This window comes from Periplaneta americana, chromosome 13 (assembly GCF_040183065.1).
Source record: "Periplaneta americana isolate PAMFEO1 chromosome 13, P.americana_PAMFEO1_priV1, whole genome shotgun sequence".
Lineage (NCBI taxonomy): Eukaryota > Metazoa > Arthropoda > Insecta > Blattodea > Blattidae > Periplaneta > Periplaneta americana.
The window spans coordinates 165491115-165506734 of NC_091129.1; the positions used below are offsets into that span (position 1 = coordinate 165491115).

Here is a 15620-nt window from a genome sequence, read left to right on the forward strand (position 1 = left end):
GATCTGTAGACCACCCTTACTTATTTAAAATATCTGTAATCATTATTCGTCGTCATCGTCATCATCATCATCATCATCATCATCATCATCATCCTTCAACGGTTAGTGGACATAGTGGTTAGTGGAAGGGCAGTGTTTCATACGTACCAATTTTCGTTGCTGTACAAGATACAGTAATGGAGGAAAAAATGTTGAATATTTCCGAAACTTTTACTGCTGTAAGCTGCACCTAACCCCTTAAGGAATATTTCAGCTTGAAATACTATAATTTTAAATGTCATATTGAGGGTTCAGATAAGTTCGTGAGTTATAACATCAAATAGTTTGTTTTATTTTCAGTCTATCACTTATCAAGTTATGACAGCAGAAGTAGATTCTGTTACATAAATTACAATATATTAATATGCATCACGAATATTTTCAACTTTTTTATGTAAGTCATCTTCAGGTGATGTAATTTACTAACAAACAAGTACAATTAAACGTAGGTGAAAAGATATAAAGTTAAAAAACACATATAAAACACAAATAAAATTTAATGAGCAAGCAAGATTAAATTTTGTGTTTTATATGTGTTTTTATCTTTATATATTTTCACCTACGTTCAATTGTGCTTGTTTGTTAGTAAATTACATCACCTGAAGATGACTTACATAAAAAAGTCGAAAATATTCGTGATGCATATTAATATATTGTAACTGATGTAACAGAATCTACTTCTGCTGCCATAACTTGATAAGTAATAGACTGAAAATAAAACAAACCATTTGATATTATGAAATACTATAATTGACTGTAGGCTCATAGATCGACTTCTTCTCATGGTGGACTCGGCTGACTGATGACATCCTACTTCAAAACGTATCGTGGGGTCCACAGTGATGCCCTGTTTACTGTCATCATCATCATCATCATCATCATCCTCCTTCACGAATTAGGCCTCTGTAGACCTGTTTCGGCCCCATCTAGCAGTCTTCTTAAAGGTCTTCCTGGTCGACGATGTCCTCTAGGTTTATACTGCATCATAATTTTTGGGATTCTTGAATTTTCCATTCTTCTTACATGATCTAGCCAATTGAATTTGTATCTGCTGATTTTTTCTTCTACTGACTCTACTTCTAATTTTTCTCTAAATTTCTTCATTCATTTTTCGTCTAAAAGAGTATATCCTGGTGTCCTCCTGAAAAATTTCATTTCCGTTGCTTTGATTCTGTTCATGTCTTTTTTCTTTAATGTCCAAATCTCACTTCCGTATAAAAGGGAGGGTAATGCTAGTGTATTATATATTTTTATTCTTGTAGATTTTTGTACTAATTTAGCTTTTAATGTATTGTTTATTATTCCTAGAATTTGTGTAAATTTGGTAATTTTCTTGTTCACATCTTTTTCATTTTGATAAGATATTTCACAACCCAGATAATTGAAATTTTGCACTTGTTCGAGGCATTGATTATTGTGTATTATCTTACTTCTGACTGGGTCTTGTCCTAAAAATGCCATTACTTTTGATTTTTGTGCTACTGTCAGCATTGTACGCTAAAATATCTACTTGTCCATTTATTTGACTGTGCCTTCGTTACCAAATTTAAGAAAGTATATATGGCACATTGAATCCCGTGAGTGAAGGCACGCACGGACCTTATCCCACTGTTTCAGGAACACGCATTCCGAAATTAACCGGTTGTTTAAGACATAGGAGCAGCGCTCCGCCTCCTCTTTAATAGTGCACGATCGCGTCCAGTAAGTCATCCGGGGGCCCACACGGCACGGACACGGTAGTCGTAATTTGTGGAGCAGCCGGAGGGGCGCGCGAACCCTAACTCGAATTCTAATCCTTTAATTTTCTACGGTGCACATTAACTACTTCACTGTCACATTTTCAATTCCTGAAGGTTTGCAAACTCAAAGCTGTGCTGATGGACAAGGTGAAGTAAATGTCGGCCCACGTGCTATTTCCATTGCGCACGATTTTGTATTTTGTTTGAGATTGAATACATGAGCGGTGTGGACGCTATTCAGGACCGTAATCCGTGGCCTGTTAAACGTCAACAATACGAGGCGAGGACCGAACTGAGTTTAGTTAGCTAGCCGAAGGCCTCTCGACAAAAAACCGAAATCCTAACATACCAAGTTTTAGTAAAGAAATAGACAGATAAGTAAATAAAGTTGTATACTGTAGTGCATAGTTAAATAAATGGAATGAATGAATGCTTTAAAGATTAATTAAATGATTGCATTAATAAAGTGTTAAATGACGTATGAAATAGTGAATGAATGCGTAAAATATTATAATCTAAATTATGATATATTTAACGACGCTCGCAACTGCAGAGGTTATATCAGGTGTGCCGGAATTTTGTCCGCAGTTGTTTAGCGGTACAATGGGTACAGTAGTGCTTCACACATATCTTCAGAAAATATTTTTTCACTTAATTGTGTTGTAGACTCTCGTTGTAGTAACTTGATGTTTTCTGTCACCAGCCTGTGTATGTTTAATACTATTTTTATGTTTCGTAATGTTACATGTCATGTATCCTGCCACTTTCACTGCATACACCTTACAAAAGAGTTCATTGTCACGAATGGAAAACATATTTTGTCCATACTGGCCAACATGTTTTCTCAGAACTTTTATCTTACTTACTGGTCGCGGCATTCTTAACATACATCTAGGTTGTGTAGCTTTTGACTGTATACGCTGTGCCCTGGCATTACTGTGGGCTGCACAGGTACTCTGCTTCTAATCATTAGCTAGAGTTTTCAACATGTTTTCTCAGAACTTCTATCTTACTTAGTTTTGGTCGCGGCATTCTTAACATACATCTAGGATGTGTTGCTTTTGACTGTATACACACGCTGTGCCCTGGCATTACTGTGGTCTGCACAGGTCCTCTTCTTCTAATCATTAGCTATACTGTTTTCGCTGTAAGAAAAATCCTAATGTAAACATAAGCACGTTGCTGTCATACCCGTGATTGGCTCCCAGTCGAAACACTTACATGACGCAGGAAAATTAAGTTCGTATTTGGAAACCATAATCTTGTATTATTTGGAAATAAAAAATTGAATTCTAGTTGTTAAATATGATGAAACATTTAACTTCACTCATGTGTAAAACGCTGTGTAAAAGAAAAGCTACTTTTATATTTTGTTATGTACTATGAACGCGGATGAATACCAACAGTAATACCGAGGTAGTCTGTTCTTGTAACAAGCTGGCGTCACTTGAGCTCGTAGATGCTGACGTAAGCACGTAGTACCGAAGTATGGCTTCTGTATCCTCAACTGTCCATTGTGAAGACATAAGATTTGAAAATAATTTAATTGTAGTAATTATAAAGTAAATGTTTCCTAAACAAACGAATGATAGTAGTGAGGTTAGGCCTACTTGATGAGTCACGGGAAATGTTTAACATGAAACAGAATGTACAGCAGTAGGCGGGAACACGTACTGAGAATGGCGCCAATCGGTGGCCAATGAAGCCTCACTTCAATCACGTGCTATTGTTTACATTAGGATTTTTCTTACAGCGAAAAGATTATAGAGTACATTGCAAGGCTAACCTTGAGAAATACCTTTTCCTAACTCTAGTTATGTTATATGGTCTATTAGCTTATTACAGTTTTCTCTCTTGAGAAGAGCAGTTCATTCTATGCTGTGAGTTAGACGTGTTCTATGGGTTATTCCAGTAAGGCCCAATTGTATAAAACTTCCTGACTAAAGATCAACTTTGATCGAAGATCGAAGATCGAAAAGTGAACCGAGTTCAGACACTTCTTCTATTGTATAAAACTTTTCTGCGATCAAATTACCTTGGTTCAAATGCAATCTAAGTTCACGTGAAAAGGATTTGGCAACATCGCATAAACAGATGAAATACGTGATGCGCGGACAGGTTTGTTCAGTGTTGCCAATCTAGCGACTTTAACTCTTTTTCAACAACAATTTCTTTTAACTTTTATATTGCTTAAATAGGGATTCAGTGACCTTTTTAGCACCCCATAGTGACAAAATTTAATCTTTCTTTGTTGATAATGAGAAATCTAGCGACTTTCCAACTACTTTTTGGCGACTTTCTGTACACTCTGTTGGAGACACTGGTTTTTTGTGCAATGTAAATAATGGCGGACAATAAGAAGAAGGTTGACTGTTCTCCGAGTTGTTATCATGTTATGGTGTTTGATACTGCTAAACATAATAAAGCTTTATAAAACGACAATTTTCGTTTAGTAATATAGTTAATTGAAAATTTACGAATGTACCTATCATATCCATTAATAATTAATGGTTGTTATAAACATAATATAATTATAGGTTATGTTATTTGATACGGCTGAACACGATAGAGCCTTATAAAACATAAGATTGTTTGTGTATTAAGGCAAGAAATCGAAAGAAATATATATAAATGTACCTATCATATCTGTTAATATTAATAATAATGGATATTTTATTTGCACAATCTGTCACTCGTATATTTCAAACAGAAAAGAAATAACTGAACTTGGATCATCTAACTTAATCGGAGAAATTTCTTCAGTCAAAGTTGACTTTAGTTTGAGACAAATTAATCTCAGATTAGACTTTGTACAACACAAAATTCCAAGTTCAGCTGAAACAAGGATCAATTTAACCTCTGATCTAAGATTAAATGGTTTATACAATCGGGCCTAAGTGTTCTTCAGTCTGTTCTGTTCGTAAGATCAAATGATATCGTGCTTTGCATTAGATATATTATATGAAGTCTTTACTCTTCTTGAAGCCAGTTGATGTCCTGTGCGTCAGATGTTTTGTATTTTTGTTCTATTGAAAAGAGCAGTTGATACTGTGTTGTGCGTTAGACGTGTTCTGTGAGTAAAGTTATTCCAGTCTGTTCTGTTCATAAGACCAGTTGATATTGTAATGTGCATTAGACTCTTTGTATGTTCTCTTCATAAAACCAGTTGATATTGTGCTATGAGTAAGATTTGTTTTATGGGATTTTGCGGGCTATTCTCGTCATAAGACCAGTTGATATGCTGTGTTAGACCTGTTTTATGGGTTATTCCATTATGTTCTCTTGATAAGAGCAGTTTATACTGTGTTTTGCCTTAGACGTGTTCAGTGGATTTTTCAGTTTGTTTCCTTGGTGAGAGCTGTTGATCATTAGAAGTGATAGTGAATACTGCTTATTAAAACCAGGAAATCACAAACATCATGAACTGTCGAAATAAGATTGAATTCAAACGCGAACTTAGTAGGCACTTGGTAAGTAATTGAGACTCGTTCAGACATGACTTCTTGTAAATAGTTCTCTTATTCTAGCATAAAATATTTAGATATCCAGTAACTTCGTCCCCCCAATATAATAAATTCTACGTTTAATTTGTACTTCAATTATATATAGTCCACACCTGTGGAGTAACGGTTAGCGTTTCTGGCCGCGAAACCAGGTGGCCCGGGTTCGATTCCCAGTCGGGGAAAGTTATCTGGTTGAGGTTTTTCCCGGAGTTTTCCTTCAACCCAATATGAGCAAATGCTGGGTAACTTTCGGTGCTGGACCCCGAACTCATTTCACCGGCATTGTCACCTTCATCTCATTCAGACGCTAAATAACCTAAGATGTTGATAAAGCGTCGTAAAATAAAATATGTATATATATATATATACACATATATATATATATCGTTCTTAACTTTCACACTAATTTTTCTAGCGTTTAGTAGTCTGTAATATTTTAGTACTTTGCTTTATATTGTAATTATAAATTTAATATTAATTGTAATTATAATTGTAATTGTATTCTCATATTGTAGTTAATAATAATAATAATAATAATAATAATAATGATTTATTTTAGCTGGCAGAGTTAAGGCCGTAAGGCCTTCTCTTCCACTCAACCAGCAAAAAGTGTATATACATATGCATGAACTTACAAAGAATTCAACAATTTGATTTAGATGAGAGTTACATGTATACAAGAGTTATTTACGAATTAAACAACAAAATACTATGAACTATTAATGAAACACTGAAATTACGAATTACGAATTAAACAACAAAATACTATGAACTATTAATTAAACACTGAAATTACGAATTACAAATTAAACAACAAAATACTATGAACTATTAATTAAACACTGAAATTACGAATTAAACAACAAAATACTATGAACTATTAATTAAACACTGAAATAAACTGTGTAGCAGAATTAAGCTAAAATACATAGAATGTTAATATATTTCAAATAATATTAGATAATAGAAAGAGATTATTATGAGACAATTTTGAAAATACAGTACAATCAGGATGATGTCTAAAGAAAAAAGTAACAATGTAGTCAGTGATAGTTTAAATCAGTATGATTTTAGTGAAATGCTAATAAGGTTATCTTTTAAGCTGTTCTTAAAGATGTTTGTTGTCTTGCAGCCCCTAATACTTTGTGACAAGGAATTCCATTGACGCGAGGTGGATATTGTAAAAGATGATGAATAACAAGTTGTCATCCTCTGGTAGAGGGGAACAGAAGGTCTCATGACTTTATCTCTACCAGGTTAAATAAATAAATACTAAATACTTAAATGCTAATTAATTTTATGTATGGACTTGCTGAATATAATTTATCAGAAGCAAGAGGTCTATAAGCGGATAGTTTTCCTAATACGTATCTTCCAGATAAGCAAACTTTCCGGTGGTTGCATGAACGCGATGTACAGAATTATTTAAGGACGAGTATCAGTTTGTGGAAAATTGGTTGATGTCCGAACTATAATGTCGGCGAAGGGATTTTGCTGCACATTTTGGAAAATATTGGCGTCAGTGCTTGAATAGCGGCAGTAGAGAACGTCGCACAGACGACAGAGTGGAGAGGTTCGTGGCAGCGACTGCTACGTATATTCGTACCGTGTTCAACGGATATAGGAACTAAAAAAGGAATATTTTCGTCGAAACATCAGTTCTTGTACAGTACTTCGTTCCTGCAGATGTCTGTCGCTGGTGAGTACTTCCCGTTCACTGTATTACTTACTAAGCTGGATTTGCCAGATGTAGAGTCTTCAATTTTCATAATGTTCACGAATTGAATGGAGAAAATCCACGTGTTGTTTGTCAGTAACGACAGCAACAAATTCAAAGTCAATGTATGGACAAAAATACTTGGCGTATGTGTGTACGCGCGTGCGTGCGTGTGCGTTTTTTATATCATACAGCATTTTCTACTACACAATGAAATACTGCAAGGTTTATAAGAATTCATCTTGATTACGTTTAATATAATAATAGTTAATGTTTTGCGATTTCTAAAAGTTTATAGTTTGTGGTGAGAAATGTGACTATAGTAAAAAGTAAGATGAAACATAAAAATTATGCCATAAAGTACAACACTCGCCTCATTTGATATCAACCACTTGTACACTACAGAAACACTAAATATCATCATCATCATCCTTCTTCACGAATTAGGCCTCTGTAGACCTGTTTCGGCCCCATCTAGCAGTCTTCTGAAAGGTCTTCCTGGTCGACGATGTCCTTTAGGTTTATACTGCATCATAATTTTTGTGATTCTTGAATTTTCCATTATTCTTACATGATCTAGCCAATTTAATTTGTATCTGTTGATTTTTTCTTCGATTAACTCTACTTCTAATTGTTCTAAAATTTCTTCATTCCTTTTTTGGTCTAAAAGAGTATATCCTGGTGTCCTGAAAAATTTCATTTCCGTTGCTTTGATTCTGTTCATGTCTTTTTTTCTTTAATGTCCAAATCTTGCTTCCGTAAAAAAGGGAGGGTAATGCTAGTGTATTATATGTTTTTATTCTTATAGATTTTTGTACTAATTTAGCTTTTAATGTATTGTTTATTATTCCTAGAATTTGTGTAAATTTGGTAATTTTCTTGTTCACATCTTTTTCATTTTGATAAGATATTTCACAACCCAGATAATTGAAATTTTTTTCTTGTTCGAGGCATTGGTTATTGTGTATTATCTTACTTCTGACTGGGTCTTGTCCTAAAAATTCCATTATTTTTTATTTTTGTGCTGAAATTTCCATTCCAAAATCTTTTAATATTCTATTTCATTTATATAAAATCCTCTTTGTAAATTATCCTCTGAAAGACGAAGAAAAATACTTCTGAAATAATAAATAGGATCATACCTCGTCGTTCGCCCAAGGTTGCGGGTTCGATCCCGGGCCAGGTCGATGGCATTTAAGTGTGCTTAAATGCGACAGGCTCATGTCAGTAGATTTACTGGCATGTAAAAGAACTCCTGCGGGACAAAATTCCGGCACATCCGGCGACGCTGATATAACCTCTGCAGTTGCGAGCGTCGTTAAATAAACCATAACATCTAACATTATACCTCGTCAATGTTCCGAAATTTGTGGAGCAAATCACAGATTTATACCTATCGTAATTGAAAGTATTTGATTTGTTAAGTAATTCTTGATGGATAATTCAGACATTAATATTTCTTTTATGTTTTTTATTTATGTTTTCTATATCTGGTTTATTTTATTGGGGTAATTTAAGTTACTTATTTGGTAGTGATTTAATTTCTTTTGGTTTAGTCCTCTTGAGATTATGGATTTGTGTATTAATAGTTATAGCAAGAGAATCAATTTTTCGTTATTATTATTATATAAATTTTTTTTATTTGTTGTAATTATTTTAACTATTATACTTTATTGTACTTTTGGTAGATTAAGGATATTTTCATTTTACTTATTTTTTGAGGGTAGATTAATTCCAACAAAAAATAAGGTTATTTATATTATAATAATTAATTTATATAAAATACAGATTATCTATAAATAATACAGCATTATTGTTGAAAGATATATATATATATATATATATATATATATATATATATATATATATATATATATATGATTTATATTAATATAAATCTAAATTATTGATATATATATATTACTTATATAAATATATATTTATGTTAAATTATGACTTGATCATCGGCATAGAGTAAGGTATTTAATGTTATTTAATGTTAAAAAACACTAAATATACTGTAACGAAAAGAAAGAAAAACATTATACCTTAACCACATAGGAAGGATATATAATAAATATTACAGAAACAATCACTGAACAAGACCATCTCCCTTACAATAACTAATGCTATGTTATACAAATAGAAGGAGTACCGCTTGAATCATAAATACTGTATATCCACTATAATTACATAAGCGGAGATATTCATATCTAAGATACAACGCCCATGTATGAAAAGAATAAATATGCAGGTAAAATTACAAATTGGCACAGACATGTAAGTTATATTATGGTGTATACATGTGTATACACATATATATGAGGCTATCAAATGCAAAACTCGCCTTATCCAGGTAAAGTGATTTGTCAGAAAACTGGAAAAACCGTTATGGATATGGACAATTTTGCATTTGATAGTAGTTTTCTGAGCTCTATGGAAGAGGAAGACAAGATTTGCACAAACCGACTATATCCGTACGTAGAGAGCTGCAAGAAGTACAACATCCCATACGTAACTAATTTTTTTTTAATTTTGGATAATGCGAGTTTTGCACTTGATAGCATCATGTGTGTGTGTGTGTGTGTGTGTGTGTGTGTGTGTGTGTGTGTGTGTGTGTGTACTATTGCGAGTAGGATCGTGATTTTTGCCCATTCCGATAGGAAACTTATAAAGAATAATTTATCCCTCTGGTGTATTGCAATAGTGTGGACGGTTTTCGTGTAAATTTAATTTAAAAAATCTCTAATTTCAAGCCGCTGCACGATGCGAGTTGGTTGCAAAACAGCGCCAGAGAACAGTGCTTCTAAGGAAACATACCGAGTTCGTTGATCTCTTACATCTGTATCACGAGTAAAGTGTGTTAGCGGCGATGTTGCCGGAATGCTGAAACTTCAAACTTAATTTTCTAATTAACCGTGCATTTAATTACAAAACGTAATAGGCTATAGGTTTTCTATTCATTTCAGTGCACCCTATCGTCCCTTTCACTTCCACCCTGTATATGTATATAGGCCCTATATGTACTCAACAGGGTTCGCCCTACAGTAAACTGTAAGTAACATTAACTGTTCGATTCTTGTACTTTACATTTAACTACACATACATATATTAGATATTACAATAACAAAATCTGATAGGTGAAGGGGAAAAGAGCCTTGCACTAATATGTCACAGTATTCAACAATAAGGAATATCTTGTCCCATTATTCCAGAACAAGCAGAACAATACATAATTCCCCACTTAAACTTGAGTTCACATTCACTTCTTGATATCGGCATCTTCACTGCTTACTCTACATAGATTCGCTTAAGGGGACACGCTACTGAGATTTCTAATCTCCACAATTTTGATTGTAAGTTTTTGAAATTTTAAAATCGAATAGATGTTGATGAGTTACATGTGCACAATTATTTTCAAAATTTTATGTTGAAAAATGTACTCAGAAAAAAATAAAATATAAAAAAGTGTTTATAATTTTAGTAACCAAATATCTGGGTCTCATATAAAGATACATTTTTAAAATGATGCTAAGACTACCTACAATGAAATGGTGCATGGATTTGTTCCTAGTCAATACAGTTCATCAGTAAAAAAAAAAAAAATTAACTTTTAACATTGACCAAAATTGACGAAAACTCAGTAGTATGTCCCCTTAATAAGAATAACTGTAAATTTTTTTATGTTCTTAATATACGTACTATTTATACTTTTACATTAAAAATATAAACTGAGTTACAATTTACATAGATTTAAGGTACATATGATTAATAAATTTTGCAGAAAATATTTCATGCTCGACCATGCCGAAATGTAGTAATTATACACCTGGTAGCAGCCCTTTAATGGACCTCATTAAAGTACACCTATTCATTAAAGTTCAGGTGTTCCACCAATCAGAAAATACTATTGTAGCAATATGAAAGCGCAAGTATCGATTATTCTCGGATATGCAATCGAATGACAGCTAATTCTGTTACTATAATAATTAGCGTTAATTGTAAATAATATTCAAATAAATTCAATTTGTCATCTCGTTTTTCAATGTCTAATTCAATTTCAAGGTTATATCAAGATTAATGTTTATTTTACTTTCTAGATCAAGGTCAATATCGGCATTTGTTTCTCGGAAAAAATCAATACTTTCGCGTCTGCGCACATCTCACAATTTACGAGCTATTGCACAAGGTCAGTTCCGCTCCTCAGTCAGATAAGAATAACATGAATACTTATGAATAATTTCAAATCAGAAATATGGTCGAACATAAAAAGTCGTATGAAACTTGACTATAAAGGTAATTAAGACGCTAATATGAAAATTATGAAACGAGCGCAAGCGAGTTTCATAAACATACTCGCGTCTTAATTACTACCATTATAGGCTCGTTGCATAATGTACTATTAAATGCTTTTGAATTAAATCCGAATTACTTATTGGCCAGTGCACACCATTGTTTCCGATGCTACTCATAAGTAGACTTTGAAGTTCAGTCCCAATGGACGAGATAAAGGTTAACTGATATTGGAGAGTTGGACGGAGGTGGGAGAACAGACTATTGCTTCTTTATTTTTTCCGGTCCGGTTGGAGATTTCGTATGTACAGACCGATTATTTAGTCCTGACAGCTCAGCGACGCGAAGGAGGGGAAGTAATAGGAGGAGTGGGGAGAGTTCCGGAGTAGAGATAGGGCGAGCGGTCGATAAAGGCAAGCGAGTGAATAAGCCAAACACCCCTTGGGGTAACTAAATGGACTCGCCTGTCCCACGCGCACATCTCCGGCGACTGCCAGGACTAAATAATCGTACTGTACTAGCTCTGAAGCTATGTGAAGTCATTGCGATGTCGAAAACGAAATTTAATTGTAACAAATTTTTAGATATATATGATTAAATTCCTTCCACAAAAAAAAAAAACCTTACAGTAGAAATAAGTAATTTTATTTGAAATGGCAAAATACGTTACAACTTCTGGAAAAAATACAGCCTTAATTATGGGCTAAACATTTATAACGACATGATTTTGAAGTACCGGTATCTATATTTAAAATTTATACTGTATAAATAGGGCTTAGAAATATGAGATATTTAGAATACGTAATTGAAATCAGTATTGATATGTTATATATTATTTTAATGTACCGCAGTACATATGATATTTCCATGCAGATATTCTGCGTCATCATACGATGAAAGAGTAATGGAACGGAGATAAATTCTCTCCGGCGCCGGGATTTGAACCCGGGTTTTCAGCTCTACGTGCTGATGCTTTATCCACTAAGCCACACTGGATACCCACCCCGGCGTCGGACAGAATTGTCTCTGATTAAGTTCCAACTCTTGGGTTCCCTCTAGTGGCCGCCCTCTGCACTACGTCATAGATGTCTTGGAACGTAGGACTGATGACGCAGAATATCTGCATGGAAATATCATATGTACTTCGGTACATTAAAATAATATATATGATATGCGTAAAGCACTTCGTGATTTAAGACGGCACTTATTCCGTCGGATCCCGGCCAACTAGTCACTCATAACGAGTGCACCTCAGCACGTGTGTGGACTTCAGTCCTACATTCATAGACATCTATGACGTAGTGCAGAGGGCGGCCATTAGAGGGAACGCAAGAGTTGGAACTTAATCTGAGACGATTCTGTCCGTCGCCGGGATGGGTATCCGGTGTGGCTTAGTGGATAAAGCATCAGCACGTAGAGCTGTAAACCCGGGTTCAAATCCCGGCCCCGAAGAGAATTTTTCTCCGTTCCATTACTCTTCCATCGTATTAATATGTTATATTTAACATACTGTATATTTCAAATAAGCATCTTGTTAATTTTTGATACCGGTACTTCATTTTAATTCATTTCATTCTCAGTTTACTTTATTTTTTATCAAGTTGATCTACAACATTTTCATTTTCACTTCTTACTAATATTAAATTTTTACTGAATAGAATACTTCAGTTATTTCATTGTAAGTGTAATATTACGTTCGTTTCTTGGCAACGAGTTTTACTCATTCAGATATTAGGTTTATATTTAATTGTTTTCTAAATGTTTTATCTAAGTATTGTTTCTTTTATAGTACGTAATGTAATTAGTTCCAGACAAGTCTGTTTCTCTGACCTATGTTTTATAAATGCTATATCTTGAACCTGTGGTAATAGAGAGCATTATTCCATCATCAGTTGGTGTGAATGACAGATTTGGTGTTAATCGCATATTCGAGTTTAACCCCTGCCGAATCGTTGGTTACTGCTGCTTTCCTAGTTTTATCCCATTCCTTTTGCCAAGCTGAGTTGCTTTCCTCCCATAGGTCGCTGATGACGGCAAGTTGGAGACTTTGTCTCATTATTGGCTACGTACTTAGTCAACTAGCTCGTTCCCAATGTCTCTCCCTCTCTAAGCCATTATAAGACGTCCTAAGTGAAGTGAGTTGTATGTAGTTTATGATTGGCGGCACACTTCTACATTTCAGCAGAGTAACTGTTTATTTCTTAAGCGAATAATTTCGTAATATACGAGTATAAATGGATACATAGTGCAGAACTCATTGGCTGGCCTGCGCGTTCCCCAGACTTAAATCCATTACATTTTTTATTTGCGGTGTCATTTGAAAACGATTTCTTATTCAACAACCATTTCTAGCGTTCAAATAAATTATTAACAACTTGATTTTTAAACCACTTCAGTCATTTGTAAAAGTACATTATATGAAATACTCTTATACCTTTTCTTGCTTACAGAATTAACAATTGTTTATATTTTGTAGTCCATTACTGTGAACAGAATGTATAATTTCAAGGGAAAAATTCTTCCGGGGCCGGGTATCGATCCCGGAACCTCTGGTTGAACGTACCAGCTCTCTTCCAACTGAGCTACCCGGGAACTCCACCCGACACCGTCTCAACTTTTCCCTTTATATCCACACAACCCGCGTGGGCTGACGAAACGCCAGAGACCCACATCGACTGCACACAAACTCTGTGTGACTTGAAATTGTGGTTTTCTGCTAACGTACACAGTGACGTATATATTATGCAAATCTAGTCTTCCAGGTGAAGCTCCCTGTAAAGCAGATTTGAATAATTTCAAAGGAAAAATTGTTCCGGGGCCGGGTATCGATCCCGGGACCTCTGGTTGAACGTGCCAGCGCTCTTCCAACTGAGCTACCCGGGAACTCCACCCGACACCATCTCAACTTTTCCCTTTATATCCACACAACTCGCGTGGGCTGACGAAACGTCAGAGACCCACATCGAGTGCACACAAACTCTGTGTGACTTGAAATTGTGGTTTTCTGTTAACGTACACAGTGACGTATATATTATGCAAATCTAGTCTTTCAGGTGAAGCTCCCTGTAAAGCAGATTTGAATAATTTCAAGGGAAAAATTGTTCCGGGGCCGGATATCGATCCCGGGACCTCTGGTTCAACGTACCAACGCTCTCCCAACTGAGCTACCCGGGAAATTTTGCCCTTGAAATTATTCAAATCTGCTTTACAGGGAGCTTCACCTGGAAGACTAGATTTGCAGAATCGAATGTACATTTCTGTAATAAAATTTATTACAGGTAGTATTATTTGTACGTTGGACAATAGAGAGAGTTCCACCGAATCCCCCTGTATACTAAAATCTCTTTTATTATACTCGTATGTAAGTTTTTCTTTCACTCCTGTGTTATAACGCACAGACTGAAGTTTAAGCGTTACATTTATGTATTGCAGCTCAAGTTCTGGATCGGAAGGGGAGAGGAAACAACGCCTTACTACGATCATCGATCAGCTGACGAATAGCAAGGCGCGCGGCCAAGACAGCGGGCATTCGTCGCGGGGTAAGTAGGCCTACGGATTTTGTACGAACGAGTTCATCTGCTACAAATGTAGACGTTAGTTACAGGAGATTTTCACTTGTTTCTCGATTGTTTATTATTTCTATTTACAGCCTGGTTTCTTATTTCTTAATTGTCTGCACAATTCCGATACTAATTGTTAATTTATTCACTTATATTCTTTGTGTTTTATTCTATGCGTTTATTTGTAAAATGTTACATCGAAACAACTCGTTCTTTTATAAGATACAAACCTTTTACAGTATGCCACAGATCCATAGTAGCCTACATTGGATTCTGTGGATTTCGACCATGAATAGTCGTCAAATACTCGTGTTCGAAAATGAAGGCGATTGTTTTCTGAAATTACTACATAAGACCACAGATTATAACCATTCTATTCTGTTTGGGTTTAAAATCAACACTATATAGGGATATCCTGAACTAGCACCAACAGATAGCGCACGTGTACTGTGAGGGATGCGCTTTGCGTGTGCATTTGTTTTTCGGTATATAAACATTGAGGATATACGTAGTGTATTAGTATATTAAGTACTCTTAAAAGCAACTAAAAATGGCAAATTTTTGTTAGGTTCCTATATGTAAAAACTAGGGAAAGCTTCTTGTCTTCAATCAGGTCCCGAAATATTCTGAATATATGCTTTAAACCTTAAAAAATATAAGTAATAAAATTGGGCCTCGAAAGTGCTAGCTATTAAATAATAGTAACTACTTCAAGTAAGGAATTGTTGACTAAAGTTCCATTTTGGAAGAGGAAAAAGAAAAATTAATA

The 15620-nt window shown here is 34.8% G+C and overlaps 1 long non-coding RNA gene across 1 annotated transcript in view; it reads left to right on the forward strand.

The window, feature by feature from the left end:
* Positions 1–14831, forward strand: part of LOC138711671 (uncharacterized) — a 229271-nt gene extending 214440 nt beyond the window's left edge. Inside the window, exon 3 of the long non-coding RNA XR_011335418.1 lies at positions 14724–14831. This is a non-coding gene — a long non-coding RNA (uncharacterized lncRNA). The remainder of the gene's footprint in view (positions 1–14723) is intronic.
* The last annotated feature ends 789 nt before the right edge of the window (positions 14832–15620 follow it).